This window comes from Euwallacea similis, chromosome 22 (genome assembly GCF_039881205.1).
Source record: "Euwallacea similis isolate ESF13 chromosome 22, ESF131.1, whole genome shotgun sequence".
In the NCBI taxonomy this organism is placed as follows: Eukaryota; Metazoa; Arthropoda; class Insecta; order Coleoptera; family Curculionidae; genus Euwallacea; species Euwallacea similis.
Window position 1 is genome coordinate 3,520,065 of NC_089630.1, and position 15,952 is coordinate 3,536,016.

General features: G+C 33.3%; 1 long non-coding RNA gene and 1 other non-coding gene across 3 annotated transcripts; both read left to right on the forward strand.

Annotated features, from left to right (window-relative positions):
• Positions 1-7,038: 7,038 nt before the first annotated feature.
• LOC136416209 (uncharacterized) lies at positions 7,039-10,229 on the forward strand. 2 transcript variants are annotated; one of them, XR_010752679.1, is made up of 6 exons: positions 7,039-7,166; positions 7,511-7,643; positions 9,119-9,157; positions 9,218-9,504; positions 9,564-9,602; positions 9,656-10,229. It is a non-coding gene; the product is annotated as an uncharacterized lncRNA (long non-coding RNA). The 2 variants fall into 2 exon arrangements; XR_010752678.1 differs by having other exon boundaries at positions 9,564-10,229.
• Positions 10,230-11,252: 1,023 nt separating this feature from the next.
• On the forward strand, positions 11,253-11,357 carry LOC136416349 (U6 spliceosomal RNA). The gene has a single exon (XR_010752700.1). It is a non-coding gene; the product is annotated as a U6 spliceosomal RNA (small nuclear RNA).
• The last annotated feature ends 4,595 nt before the right edge of the window (positions 11,358-15,952 follow it).

The window sequence follows — 15,952 nt, forward strand, 5'->3', positions numbered from 1 at the left end:
CAAATTCAAATTTAAAACTGGTTCAAAATGAAATTCCTTTGTACATGCTGTCTAAGCAAATAACCAGCTATGTATATATTCTTTTAAAATTGTTGAAAAACGAGATATTGGAAGTCTTTCTCTTCTTCTCATCAGTTTTCTCATCTTTTATTACCCTATTGAAAGTCTCTTTGTATTTGGACTTAATTTGTCAACACCTTCTAAGCAGTTTCTATTGGAGTTAAGCCATTCACTTCGAAAGTATTCCACAAATTCTGGACATATTTTTTTCCACTTAGAAATAAACAAACAGGACGCTTTATCGAAAACCTTATCGTTTTTTCTCAGTTGCAGAAGATCAATATCTTCAAGAATTTTGATTGCATTTTCTTTTGGTCTTATAAGTTTATCTGCTTTCTTTTGACAATTTTTCTACACGTGACCCCAACACATCTGTATTTCGGTTTCTCTGCCAAATACATGTTTGAAAGCATTTTTAATGCTTGAAGCAGCGTCACAACCAAGGATACTTGGTTTAATGATTTCATTAAATATTTTCTCAACACCATTTTTTAAGGAGTTGAATAAAAATATAAAATCTTCAGTCTGTTCGTTGGTACAAACTGCCAATTCAAAAATATGAAATTTCTTTGTTAGGACTTGCGACGTATTGTTATATCATAGATTATAGTTATGTTATTTATTAATTTAAATGTCCTAAGTGAGTTTAAGAAACTGATGTTACGCCCATGGTCAACCCCAGCCATTGGGTAATACTGTTGAAATTCCCAGCGCTTAACACCCATCTTCAGCTGAGGGAAGTTATTTCATGATTGGGATTTCCAGCACTATTCTTTGTCGGACTAAAATTGCGAATCTAAATTAAAGGTACCGCCAAACGAATACAATGGCTGGGCTCCAATAAAAGCCCAGCGACCATGCCTCTAAGTGCTACGCTTTAACGCGACAAGGTAGCCTAGAAGTCGCTAATGGGGCCTTATCAGGAGTACGTCTATGGGTGTTGCACCTCCGTATCAGTACTTAAGGAGGGTGTGAAACTGAAGAGGCTCTCTTTTCTCGCTACTTCATCACGGACTCGTGCTCGCTAGATTCTTCTCGTCAACGTTCTTTAAATAACGTATTTCCCGATATTGTATAATTGTTAATGTTACCAATAAACCTTTGTTAAGTTAAGGAGGTTTAGTTTCTCTTATACGCGAAAACAGTGTCTCTTAGACTGCGAACTCAGGGTGGTCCTTCATAAACGATCAATCCAGTCCACGGTCTTCGTGGTTCACGGTTATCGTATCGAAAGGGATGAATCAACCCAACCACGTACACGCAAAATATATGGATCAAACATTCTTTACTGTCATTTCTGTTTCGCTTAAACTCTCTGTGTCACTTGCATATTTAGGTATTTCTTGGTTTTGGTCTATCATAATTTAAGTACACTAAATCAAGGTAGCTAACCGCACGAAACTATAAAAATAAATTAAACTTTTTATGTTATGTTCAAGAAAAGGTGGTATTGTACTGATTGTTGATACATAATTAATGGACGAAATTTTAATAAACATCGGGCACAGGTTTCTAAGTAAATTCATTATTTTACCGTGCAAGATTATACAAAATACTGGGAAGTTCATATGTGAAATACTGTGCATTCAGCATTTTTATTGAGCAGTTAGTATTTTTTACTAAGAAAAATACCATGTAATACCGATCAGTTTATTTCTAACCATAATGTATCCTAATGCCACGCCTATGCGTATCGTAAGCTGTAATATTGTTCGCATCAGTGACTGGGTTTTTCCAATTATTAGGGATAGACGGTTTACCTATTAGAACCAAATGTCTGAATCCATTTTTCCCAAATCAAAGAAATCTCTGTAATAAACTTTATCGCCGTTTTTTGCACGAATTAGAGTTTAGGCATGTTCACAATTGCTTTGCCTATCACCCTACAATAAAACTCCAATTATGTAGTTAAGATTGTAAAATAGGTCTAGGAAATATGGCGACGATGGCCTCCTAGCCTGGGCACACCTGTGTGCCTTCTCCAGAACTTTTAATATTTAAGTTATACAGAGATTGGACTCTCTCAATTGGACCCCGTTATGAAAATTATTCTCAATACTACTTTAATAAATATCTAATTTTTTAAAATTTTGTCGGTTGGATCTTTATTGCATAATAGGGTCCAATTATTCCTCTTGATTTTAAGTGAATGAGAGATGGATGGTATTGAAGAGAAAATATAATCTATTAAGAGATACCATTTTCATTTTAATTTTCATAATTACAACAAGTAATTAACAATATATTTTTCACAAGAAATAATCAGGGTCATGGTCTTGGTGGCGCTACTATTTAAATTTAAAAATTAATTTTTCTCTTAAAAGATGTGTTTGTACCCTTAACTTACGCCCACCAAGTTTGATAAAAATATTTAATGCAGGTCCGAACTTATTATTTAAAAAAAAACAAAAAAATATTGCAAATTTTAACACCCCGTATTTCAGACAGAAAGCGAAAACGGATCTAGGTTCATATAAACTTTTTTTCTCAAAATCATTCATAGAAACTCTCTTTAAATTTATGAGATACTATTCTGAAACACCCTGTATAATAGTTTCCCTGACCCTCCACCCTTTTATAAATTCTTTGGTAATACAGTTCCTCATTTTATACCTGTTCCATTCAACAATACTCGGCAGCCTGTCTATATGTCTGGTTTAAAAAACAAAATTATTCTTCTTGTAGATTTTGATAAAGCTATATATCAGCGTAATCACATTCCACAAATGAATTCCAAGATTTGTCTCAAAGCAGCAGTTCCCGTAAAACTGCTACCTTGCATTTTCCTGGGAACCCGCATTCATCCTTAATAGAAGTTTAGTTCATTCAAATTGTTTAATAGTAGAGCCAGTTGTAATTTAGATTTCGTTTGGGAATAGACAATAAACAATTTTTTTATAGGATTTTCTTAATCCCGATTTATAACTTTTCAGTATGTTTTATTCAAAAACAAACTGAAAAACACGTTTTTTTTCACGCATTTTTAGCTCCTTCGCCAACATAATAATTTGGACCGTATGAATTGCGCTTTTGGCACATTCCATTTCAATTGTGCCTTTACAGTCGGTAGATAATCTCGGATTTGGATACCGTCTTGAATATTCTCTTCTAGCTTCGACAGCATTGCTGTTGCAAAATTCATACTGTTTATTCGTGATTCGTGGTACCAAAATGTTGATTGGACGTGGCCTAATTCTTGATACGTCTAGTTAGCAATGGACTGAATGCTTGCTGCGTTCGAAGGACCACCCTGAGTTCGCAGTCTCAGAGACACCGTGTTCGTGCAAATGAAGAAAACAAAAACCCTTTTTAACGGTAACTAAGGTTTATTGTTCACCACCAATTTCGAGTAATTTAGCAAAGGAGTAACAATTTTTCGTGACAAGTAAACTAGTATACTAATTAACTGTGTATAGGAATCGTGAGTAAAATAATCGCCTATAAGTAACGTGCAAAGTACAGAGTTAAGAGTCGACGGAGACGCACAAGAAGAGGCGGATTTTTCTTCTTGCAAAATCTTAAATACTAAAGTTAATGGTAAGCGTACATAGGCGTACCAGAAACCAGGAGGTCATCATCGGCACTTCTTCTAGATTTGTCCTTGTAACCTGCCTAACTTTAACAATATAATTGGGTTTTATTTGAGGGCGGTTAAGACCAGAATCGAGAACGTGTCTAAATTTTAGTACGCACAAAAGGTCGGCGAGAAGTTTTATTACGTAGTTAGTCTAAGTTCAAACGAAATTCGTACCAACATCTGGTCATACGGGCAAAGTGGCAAAAAAAACGAGTAATGTTCGTAAGCGTAGCTCACGTGTTCCGTATTAGTCCCAGATTTAATACTAGACTTATGAAAAATACAACTTATCGAACTAATAGATTAAATCAATTATCGGATATTCTGTCCTCTACACAAGCCCTAACACATACGCAACAACAATATTTTCATATTCAACATTAGTAAACGACATTGCTTGGAATTTGAGTGAAAAAAATATGTTGCAAAATAAAAATTATAATTTATTTTGACAAAAGTCATAAAAGCGCAATTCATACAATCCAAATCATGACGTCAGCAAAGCAATTAAATCTACGTAAAAAATTCCATGTTTTCCATATTGTTTTTCCATAAAACAGTTTTTTGTAAAAATATTGTATCTCAAATTATAAAGGACTAAATAAAGAAGTTTTTCCGCTAGTTTACTGTGCAGTTATGGGGGAAAAGTTTTCCTAAATTTGCAATCAAAGTCGAAAGTCGTTTAGCACTATTAGCGGTTTTAAAAGTTTGTGCTGCTGTAGAATGTTTATTTCTACAAGTATTTTCAAAACTGTTGGTGCTAATTCTGCGTTAGGGCCTTGACAAACAAATACAAATAATTTTATTTCAAAGATTGGGAGAAAACTCTCAAAAAATCTACGTTTGTACAGCTATGTCTGGTCTCACCAAAATATCACTGAATTGTGAATAACTCGAAGAATACAAATTTTCGGATAATGCATTATTAATCAAAAAAGTTACAAATAGACTCTATTATCACCCCTTAAAATTAAGTCCCACATCAACCAAACACCCTGTATTATATTCACTCATTCAGAGGTAGAAGTGTGTTTTCACATTATTTGGAAGTGTAATTTACCAATATGCTAAGCCCAAGTACATAATCGGTTTTTAGCCTTAGAGGGGGCATGGCCCCATTTCTGTGTCTATTATTCTCGAAAACACGTAGCTCCATGTGACAAAACTTGGGCATCTCTCCTTGTAGGAACTCTCTATTTACCACCTTGTGAGAAAGTGTGGCTCAAATTGGTAGGACTGTAACATGCCTATGGGAAATCAATTTCGCCGGTCAATCAAATGTTGCCCTTTAAAGAGATAGTCAATGAAGTAACCAATTATAGCCTTCAGTTGTAGTACCCCCATGGATGTTATCCCTCAGTTTTTGTATTTAAAATCTTCAGAATATTCTTGAATTCTCTTGGTCAAATTGTCGGATTGACAAGAGCTCTTCATTTGTTTAAGTCCGTTTGAGGGCAGTGAATATTTAACAGTGAAACAAATTACTTTGTAAGTTGTTCCACAGTTTAAGATTCTATGGAAATAGTTGCTTGAATCAAGAAAAACGTTCTTCCAATAAAAGTTGTAAATTGCGGACAATTTGGTGAAGGAAAATTATTCACTATAGGATCTCATCACGTTACTGATGCCGATTGTTGAAAAAAAAATTTAATTTATTAGATTACCTATATTATTCAGGCCTCCAAGTTGTTAAGTCTTTAAAACACCTAGAGAAAACATTAAAATTGATGGCGATTTTATATTTAACATAAGTATACATACAACAGTGACTCCCTAAAATATTCAGATACTTACCATCTTCTTTTGTGCATAGTAATAATGAAAATAAACAATTAGGAAACAGGACTTTGGTATAGGTTTGGTATTAGTTTTTGCTCACTAACAATGTAAAAATATATTTAATATTAACTAATAATATCAAAAAAAGTGAAAAGAAGAACACATTAGGCTCTTCTAGACAATGCCCAAGATCATTTTTGAACGTGGTCGAAGATTGACATCTCAACTCGAACCTTTTCGAAAATGTTATGTTCCAAAAACGCTCTCTTACGAAAATACAGGGTTGCGAAGTTTTAGAAAAAAAATGGAAATTAATGAATATTTCGGAAACCGCTTGAGATATTTCAATAAAATTTGGTAAGTAAAGACAGTTTATAAAGGGGCATTAATTGCAATAAAAATATGCGTTTTTTTTCTGAAACTTTGCAACCTTGTATTCTCGTAACGGAGCATTTTTGGAACATAGTTTATATAACAAATTATCATTATTTTTTGTCAGATAGAATCCCACCTCAAAATATCCGCACATCGTTAAGGAACACCCTGTATACTAGCAGTAAAAGCATAAGACCCACTGTGCACTTCTCTGCTTCAAGGTAAAATGGAAGCAGAGTAGAAGATTGCATTTGTTTCGAAGATGTTTTTCAGGAATTAGTATCGATTTTTTAACAGGAATTTCTTTTGGAAATAGGAAAGATATTTATATACTTAGTATAAATAAGTTATATGATTTAATGAAATAAAGGAAATATCCTTACAATGGAAGAGTGTAACTTCTCATTAGTCTATGTGCCAAAAAAACTTTAACAGAAAAAATTAGGTTCCATTGCTGGATGTCAAAAACGATAGATTTTAATGCAAAAAATGAACAAAATTAATAAAATTGGCATTTAGACTAATTAGAAGTTACACTCTTCAATTGTACAGATGTTTTCGTTATTTCATTAAATCATATAACATATTTATATTAAGTAAATACATTTTCTATTTCAAAAAGAAATTCCTGTTAAAAATTCAATATTAATTCACAAAAAACATTTTTGAAATAAACGCAATCTTCTCTCTACTTCAATTATTGATTTTCTGTTGCGTCGCGTGGCACCATCTAATTATATGGTCATTTCCCATAGGAACCCATAACACGTGTACCACGTGTATAAACAAAAACCATAACACGCTCCAGAATTTAGCACCTTCAGCATCTTTTTATTATATAAAGTCAGGTATTTAGCATAGGATTATTATTGTTGTAATAATCATCAGTTAGTTTAGTTGCTAGTACATCGAGTACAAAATCTTGTAATTTTAGTTTATATTTTGAAAATAAATAATTTTTTTTTAAGAAGTTTTCTTTGAATGAAAACTTAACTATCTGTAAACCAGGGTTGTATTTTCTCGGAAGTGTTTACAAGTTTCTGTTTAGCCATTATAGATTTCTTTCTTGTATAGATTACAGATTTCTTCTTTTTAGAGACTCCAGATTTCTTTCTCAAACAGGTTTACCGATTTCTCCTAAGTTTTTGTAAATTTCTTTCTTGTGTACTTGTGGCGCCATTTTGCAGAAACGGGCTTGCTGTGCATTACGACAATAGTGACATACATCAAGATTTTTTAATTTATTTGTTTTTATTGTTTGGATATAAAAGTTAAAATTTTAAGTGTTACATAAAAAAATATTGTGTCTTTAAAAAATCGAAAAGTAAGAAGGAAGGGATGTCAGACCACCGATAGAAGATCTAGGGACTAGGAGGTATGATAGAAAAGAAACCGGTTGCCAAAAATTTTCCCAATAATTCTCCACATCCAATACTCATTCTAATACAGATAGAGGATACAAACAACTTGTAACAAATGTCTGTTTCTTCTAAGGCAAAGAAAACTTATCTTTTGTATCTTTGATCGCAAAGCACAGTTTTTATAAACTACTACATCAGATCAGTTGTCGAAGCTAAATTAACTCAAGACTAGCAATTTGAACTTGTGGGGTTTGAGTTTCAACATTGATCGGTGAGATCTCACAATCCTTGTGTATTCTCAAAGATAGCGAATATTCTCGGTGGAGAGATAGGTAGTATAGATGCTCATCTTTTTAAGATGAGAACCACAGCAGAAGGAAGGAAAGTCGTAGTTCCAAGGTGGAAAGAAGGGAAAAGGATTTTATCACATATCTTATTGGAAAGTGCAGGTTGCCCATCAATGAAAGGACTCCTCAGGGTTATACAGAAGGGTATGTAATTTTTTTTATTATTTGGTAGGAAATAGTTTGTACCATGCTAGATTCCAAGTCAAGGGATCATTTACTTATGGATTATGGATAAGTGGTGCATTTGAGAAAAATATACGAAGGGGAAAGAATAATTTATTTAAAATTAATGGAGTTGCCATTACAAAACGGTTCACGTTAGGAGAAACAATTGTCCTAGCATACAGAAAATAAACATTTAACATTTAGTACGTCATGTTTGGTTACCTACGGGACTTTTATTAGAAGTTTATTTGACAAATGGGCTTCTTAGGTAACAGTGCAGTGCAGGGTTGAAGTCTGTCCGATAAGTGGTTGTAAGTTCTGAAACACCCCCCGTATTATAATAACTTCTATTATTGTGGGAATAATACTTATGAAAGGGAATTAAGGTTTTATAATACGAATTATTAAACATTCTAAATTTGTTCCTGTAGTTTCCAATTTGCAAAGTACCAAATATTTGTAACGAAGGGCTGGTAAATGTAATCTCAAAGGAACTTAAATGGATAATTTAATAATTATACCTACAATCGTTTCGAAGTTTACCTTTGAAGAGCCATTCCACAAATATGGAAATAGTTGCTGGAATGAGTACAGTTTCTAAGAACTTCCAACAAAAGTTGTAAATTCCACACAATTTGGTGAAGGAAAATTATTCACCATAGGATGGGGAAACGTTTACATATCTAAGTGTATTGTAGTGTGTCGGTGTGAAATAATTACACGAAGGAAAATTACAACACTTTTATTACTTCTCTAAAATACAAAACCCCGGAATTTATGGGGGATAGAGTTTGTTCATCGTTTCGTGAGAGAGGAAGAAATCGTAATCATTATTGGAAGGGTGGTTGCTTAGTGGAATCCTTCGAAGAGTCTTTCACTACCTAACTTAAGAGGAAAAGACCATGTGCCAATATAGGTTAACACGAGCCTGTCCAATTGCAATATATGGGCAGTTCGAAACAAAAGGCACTTAGAACAAAACAGATCTCTGAGGGTTGACCCATTTGAAACACATAATTTTGGACAGTTCAAAGCCAACCAGACATTTTAACTCATGTTGAAATATGGCCATTAGATTCCTACGAAATGGTACAGGATGATTTATGAGCGCAAGTCCATAAGTATGTGTAGCCTATGGTACTTTACATTAACTGAGCTCATAATTTTTTTAAACCTGATTGAGGTGTATTATTTAACAGTGAAATAAATTACTTCATAAGTTGTTTCTGAGTTTGCAGTTCCAAGATCCATTACAATATGTTATAATAAAAATTATTTCGCAAATCTAAATTTTCTAGGCGGGTCATTCAAAAAGAGAAGAGATACATTTTTAGAATATAAAAACCGATAGATACAAAATCATTTTTAGGTGTAAAATCTATGAATTCTATAATTATTGAAGCTTATTGGTTTGACTGATATGCAACCAATATTACACCCAATGTTTTTTGCAGATTAGCAATTCAGTCACCGAAGATACTTCTGCGATAATGGTAAATCATTTAATCCTTCATGAATTGTAACTATATACAAATAATGTCATGTATTTTCAGGAAGGTGCTTCAGAAAGTATAAGTATGGATCCAATACTAGTTGACGACTTTCACTTAACCCTTGCAAATTTAAAATATCCAAATCAACTGCTAAAAAAGGTTGGAAGATCTTTAAATTCAAACACGCGTCACAACTCATCAGCCTTAAAAAAGAATTGGAACTCCAAAAAAAGACTCAGAATTGACTCAGAAAACACTTAGAAAATCAACTCAACATCCTTCAAAAAGACTATCAGTTGTTGAAAGAGCAATATGAGGCCAAAATGTAAAGTTTGGAAACCGACCCTGTAAGTTAATGCGATTTTGATTGTTTTGAATTAATTTAATTATCATTGTTATTTTTTAGAAAGCCACAAATTGGAAAATATTTCAAAGGAATAAGCACGTAAAACTAAAAAGTTTTCTTGTCGCAAATAAAGTTAAACATTTTGACTCTAGAATCCGCCGAAGAAAAAATGATACAGGCATTTTGCGGAGCAACACCAGAACAAACTTCAAGTATGAGGCTTTAGTATCAAAAGTTTTTAAGAAGAGGCCCCAAGACTACACTAGGGTGTGCCAGTCTACACATCCCAGTTTTCCCATTGGGGAAAGTACTTCTATCCCGGACTACTTCTACAGCCGGAAAATGGCGGGTATTGGGCTTTCTTTGGGAGAGTTATCCGTTGCCAATAGATAGTTTAAAAATTGAAAAACATAAAAGTGAATTAATTAGTGCCTCCGAACTAAAGGTTGCCCCCATTTCCGATTAAGGTGTTGCACGCACATTGAAAAATAAATGTTTTATTTTGGGGTTATTCGCCAAGGATCGCTTTTCAAATTTATGGCTTATTTGCTTTGAATTTCATTCTTTAATCCATTTGGGACCAATTTTTTTTTCTACAACTTTTGAACATTTTTAGATAGTTTGTGGTGTTATTATTTAAGATAAAATATAATTTTTGTTAAAAAAAGCTCTAAACATCTAATTACAATAATTGTTTAATGGAGGGTATATACTATGCATTTAATAGTGGAGCCAGTATTATTTTTCGTGCCAGTAAATTTAGATTGCGTAACTGGCGCGCAAGTTAAAACTTTGCATGCATGGACCGAAAAGTCTGCAGGCTTCTGAAATTCACTTGCGCCAGTGACGACTCACATCGATACGAAAATATTCCGTATTTTGCACGTGTAAACAATCACTTGCTGGCGAGTTCGCTAGTTAAGCCGTGTTTACATGATGCAAGCTTCTGTTTGCGCAAGTTCTTGATTGTAAGTCCCTGTAATTTGTCAACAAAATTGTTACTGTTTACACTACACAACAATTTATGCAAGATTTTTATTAGAAATGTGGCAGTTGTATGATGTAGTGTTCATTATGGAAACATCTGAAATTGTTAATTTTGGTGTGAATATTTTATGCCACGGGATAAATGAAGAATTACGCGCGTTGTTACAAAAAAAAGCCGAAAAAGGAGGGTTTGGGTAAAACCGTGAATAAATCGAATGCAAAATTTAGGAGCATGAAATATTTTGCTTAAGGGATTATCATGCGAAGGCCCCTCAGCTTACAGAAATCACCTGAGAATGTCAAAAGATATGTTTGAAAGTCTGTTAGAATTGGTGACACCACAAATTTGACAAAATGCTTTGCCAAATATGCAAGCTTTGCCTGTTACAGTAAAACTAGAAATTACTGTAAGATACCTTGCTACAGGAGATAATTTTTCTTCGCTTATGTATTTATATAGAATTCCTAAAAGCACCATAAACCAGTTTATCTCATTTGTGTGTACAGCTATCTATCAAGCACTGAAACCGTTTATTATGGTAAGGGGTCTGGTACGTTTATTTGGCTCACAGGTTTTTAATTTTACAGTGTTTTAATGCATTCTATTTCAAAGTAGACCTTCTATGGAATATATTAAAATGAGGATGAATTGAAATTTGTTAAAAAAATTTCCTAGATAAATTACTTCCCAAATAGCATTTCTACACTAATCTCAATAATTTTATTCAATACTAAAGTAATTAAAAAATACGTGATTTACTCGTATTCGCTTCGGCGGTACATATTTATATAAAATTGGAACAATACAGAAAAAGATTAACACGACCCCTGCGCAAGGATGAAACATTTTGTTTATCTAACCTTGTTGAAAATCTGACTCAAGCAGAAATGAAACTTCCATATGCCAGTAAGAATTTAATTTAAAATTCTTTAGTAAGTATTCACTTATGTTACGTGTTGTCGGAAAAACGAATCGAGTCCTATAGAACAACATACGCCAAAAGCTTTTGACCTGCTAGAAGGTTCTTAAGGTGAATGCTATAAATATCGATTACAGTATAGATGAAGGGTCTTTTCTAAATGGTACGCCAGTTCATGTAATACATCTAGTTTTTTTCTAGTGTACCACCCAATTTTAAAATAATTGAAACCCCTCAGAATGTAATTTATTTTCTCGTAATTGTTAATGTTGTAAATAAAATAACGGTGAAACTAGTTGATCAAGAGGGTGATTAGTTTAAATTTCGAGAAGAATCCGTCACGTTAAGACTTCATCTTAAACGCTTGGATTCACGATGGTAATTCTATATAATAGAATACCAAACCAAGATTTTGTCAGAAGGTTTAATACCTCGCAGCAAAACCCTGATAGTACGAAAAGATATATAAGAGGGTTAACATCTTTGAATAAACAGTTTCTTGTTTCCCTAGGATTTACATTAAAAAGTGGAACATATAAACGTCCAAGAAAATGTTCTTATTGATGACTCAATTTTGAGCTGGGAAGTGCTCTCTTTTGATCCATTCAATCCTACTAAATTGGGACCGAACGATGAAATTAGAATATCCTTGCAGCAAACCGGAAAATATCCCTTGCCCTGCAAAAGTTAACTTTGCCTTAAATTAAACGTTACGAAAGAGGAAGGTACGCCACTTGCAAACATATTCTTGATAAATAATGCCGCTACATTTTTATTCAAAGAGTTGAAATATGTTCTAAATGGAGTGACTATTGACTCAGTGCGAGATATTGGCATAACATCAACCCTTAAGAGTTATTTATCATATAATTTAAATGAAAGCGCTAAGCTTCAAAATGCGTGTTGGTATCTAGTGGAAAAAGAAGGAAAAAGCATTATGATGGACTTGAACGGAAATGTTTCTTTATGTATTCCTCTCAAGGTGTACTTTGATTTCTTTGATTTTCTATCTCATAAGTTTGAAGTCGTAGCCTGACCGGATTCTGGGAATCGTCCGAATTGGCAAAAATTGATTCAGTTACAGTTTTTTGTTCAAAATTTCTTTCATCTGGAGGATTGGGCGCTATGTAAAAGTGAAATTACTGATTTAGACAAAAAAAAAATGCGTTTTTCTAAGAAATTTGAAGTCGTAGAGTGACCGGATTGTGGAAATCGTCCGAATTAGCAAAAACTGATTCAGTTACAGTTTTTTGTTCAAATTTTCCTTCATCTGGAGGATTGGGAGTACTTACCAAGCGAGTTAACAGATGTAGACAAAAAAATGCGTTTTTCTAAGAAGTTTGAATTCGTAACCTGTCCGGATTGTGGGAATCGTCCGAATTGGCAAAAATTGATTCAATTAGAGTTTCTTTTTCAAAATTTCCTTCATCTGGAGCATTGGGCGTACATATGAAGCGAGTTAACAGATGTAGTCAAAAAAAGTGCGTTTTTCTAAGAAGTTTGAAATCGTAGCCTGTCCGGGAATTAATATAGTTTAGATTGGGCATTTCTATTTCCTTATAAGATACTTGATATTTATAATTAGGGTTAACATTCTGTAAGGGTACATCTTGGAAATCAGTTTTCGTGTTTCCGTAATCTCTTAAAATGATATCTCTTAACATAAAATTACATTTGGGTTCTAATTCTATTAAGTAAGTTTCGTTTAATCAGACATTACCTTGTGATTCCTTACAAATCTCTACTCCTATGATTTCTTGAGTTGTTATTACAATCCATTTACTTTCGTCTACATTTTGGATTTGTAAATTTTTTATATCTAAATACACTGGGTTACAATTCGTAATATTATTTTCATATCTTAGCAATTCAACTTTGCATGGTACATAATCATTAAAGTTTTCGGGGCGTACATGAGAACATAAATATTCATTGAAAGATACGTATTGGCAAGGCTGATTGACGTATCCAAATGTTTTGTCTTTTATTATGAGATACTCAAAACTTGGTACAATTATTTTATAGAAATTGTTATATTTGACAGGTAACGAAAATAATCGATATAAATTATAAGCTTGGGTTTCCACTAAAGGGATTTCGATTATGAAGACTATTACATTATTTTTTACGTAACTCTTTATTTTTAGAGTGTTTTCGATATTCAATAAATTGTCGGTGTCTGGTTCGAATGGTAATTTTCCTTGTTGCACCTGATTTTGAATGAGTTTTAATTTGTTTAAAAGCATGCCTGAATTAATTATCTTGTTATGAAAAGTATTTAATTTGGCGAACGTGATTGCCTCTTCTATGTCTGAAAGTATATCGTAGATGTTCTGATAAAATGTTGTAATCTGTGTGATGATCTTATGAATCCTAAAGAACTCAAAAAGGTTTGCTTGTTTAATATTGACTTCATTTACGACTTCTATGATTTCTTTAATTTTTGAATACAAAACAATTTGATCGTGTGATACATTTTTTATCGTTTCTTGAAAATTATTTATTGCGTTAGTCAAGAGCGTTGTTTGTTTATCGAGGACTAATTTTAAGTTGTTCTGGTTTTCTTTGAGTATGTTAATGTTTTGGTCAATGCGTTTTGCGTCTTCTTGGTCCAAGTTTCCTGTCACGGTTTTGATTATAGTGCCCAATGCGTTTAGTAAGGCTCGCTTAGTACGCATTTTTGTTGGGAAAATTTGGTTTATCTGTTCATTAATTTTTTGTTTCAAGTTATTTGTTATCACAAAAGAGTTATAAAATTCGGATTTGTAGTCTGTAAAATTATTTATGGTCTCATGAAGTAAATCATATTTAATGTTAATATCCGAAAATTCCTGCAACAATTTAGTCATATCATACGTTTGAATAAAATTCCAGTGGTTGATTGTTTTCTGGGCATTGCCTAATTTGTAAGGTAGTATGCCAGGTTGTCATTTAAGTCATGGTATCGGGATTTTTCGTGTATGAAGGGTCATCTGTAATAAGGGGTTTCTTCAATTCTTTAACATGAACAATTTCGATTTTGAATGGACTTTTGACACTTTTGATTTTTACTTTGTTATGATTCAATTTCTCGATAATTACATATGAACCGCTAAATCTAGGGTGGTTTTTATTTCTGAGATTTAAGTTTTTGTAAACTTTTTGGTTTAATTTAAAGTCGAATGCTTCGTTGCCTTTAACATTTCTTCTTGCTAAGATTTTTTCTTTGTTTTGATCGGTTTTTTCTCCAATCGTTTCGTACATGGCGTCGACTTTATTCTTATGCGACGAAACGTAATCAGAATGAAACGTTGTTGTGATTAAATCAAGAGGATCTCGGGAATTAGTATGACCTAAGACAATTTCGTGGGGTGTAAATTTCGTAACGCTATGAACCGTGCTATTATATGCGATTATGGTGTATGAGATTAACTCATTAATTGGCTTTACGTTATCTTTTTGTTTTAAAATCCTAAGGTGTTCGATCAAAGTGGAATGGAAACGTTCAACAGGCGAATTTGATTCGTAATGTTTAGGGGTACTGAAATGTATGTTTATCTTTTGGGCCTTTAATAATTCCTTTAATAGTTCATTATTGAATTCTTTGCCATTGTCGCACGTGATTTCCTCGGAACATCCAAAAAATGAGAAAAAATTTATGAGTTTATCGCAAACTGATTTTGCATTTCTGTCATAAGGGTATGCTTGACCGAATTTAGAGAATTTATCAAATATCGTCAGGAAATTTTGGGCTTCGAATATGAAAGTGTCCATGTGTATCATTTGAAATGGTTTGCTGGGTGTTTCTGTTTTAGCGAGTGGAATATATGATTTAAGTCGGCTGTATTTGGCAGTTTGGCAAATAACACAATCGTTAATGTATCGTGTTACGTCCCCTTTTATATTGGGCCAATAGTAAAGTCTCTTAAGTCGCTCGCGAGTTTCTTCTATTCCTCGGTGATTTTGTTTGCTCTCATGTTGGTGCTTAATGAGCATAGTTTTTTCTTCAATTTCGGAAATATTGTTAAGTAATTTGGTACATATTCTAATTTTTAAGTTTTGTAAATTTTTCAAACATACCTCTGTGAATGAAGGTATTAAATCTTTGTCGATAAAATAGACATAACAAGGTTTCTCGTTAGTCATGTATTCTTGGATAAACTGCTTTATAATTTCCAAGTTATTGGGTAGCCCTACGTGACTTATCGTGGTTTTATCGAAACGTTCTTTGTTATATTTAATCTGCAGGTGTAGAGATTTCTTTATCAGGAATTGTAGTATTTTTTTGTTTATCATTTCGTCACGAATGCTTAGTCCAGGGTTCTCGCGATCGGCTTGTTGACTATGTGCGGTTTCATCAGAATTGCACGTGTTGGGAAGATTTACAGGATGAAGTCGGATATCAGATATAACGTTTATTTTTCGTTGACTAGGGTCCGGTTCATTCGTATCGTCGTCGTTACCTTGAGCCGAAATTTCTGTTTGGTTTTCTAAGTATTCCTTGATATTCGCATCGGTATCGCCGGGATTATTGACCACTGATTCGTTATCGTATACGTTTAA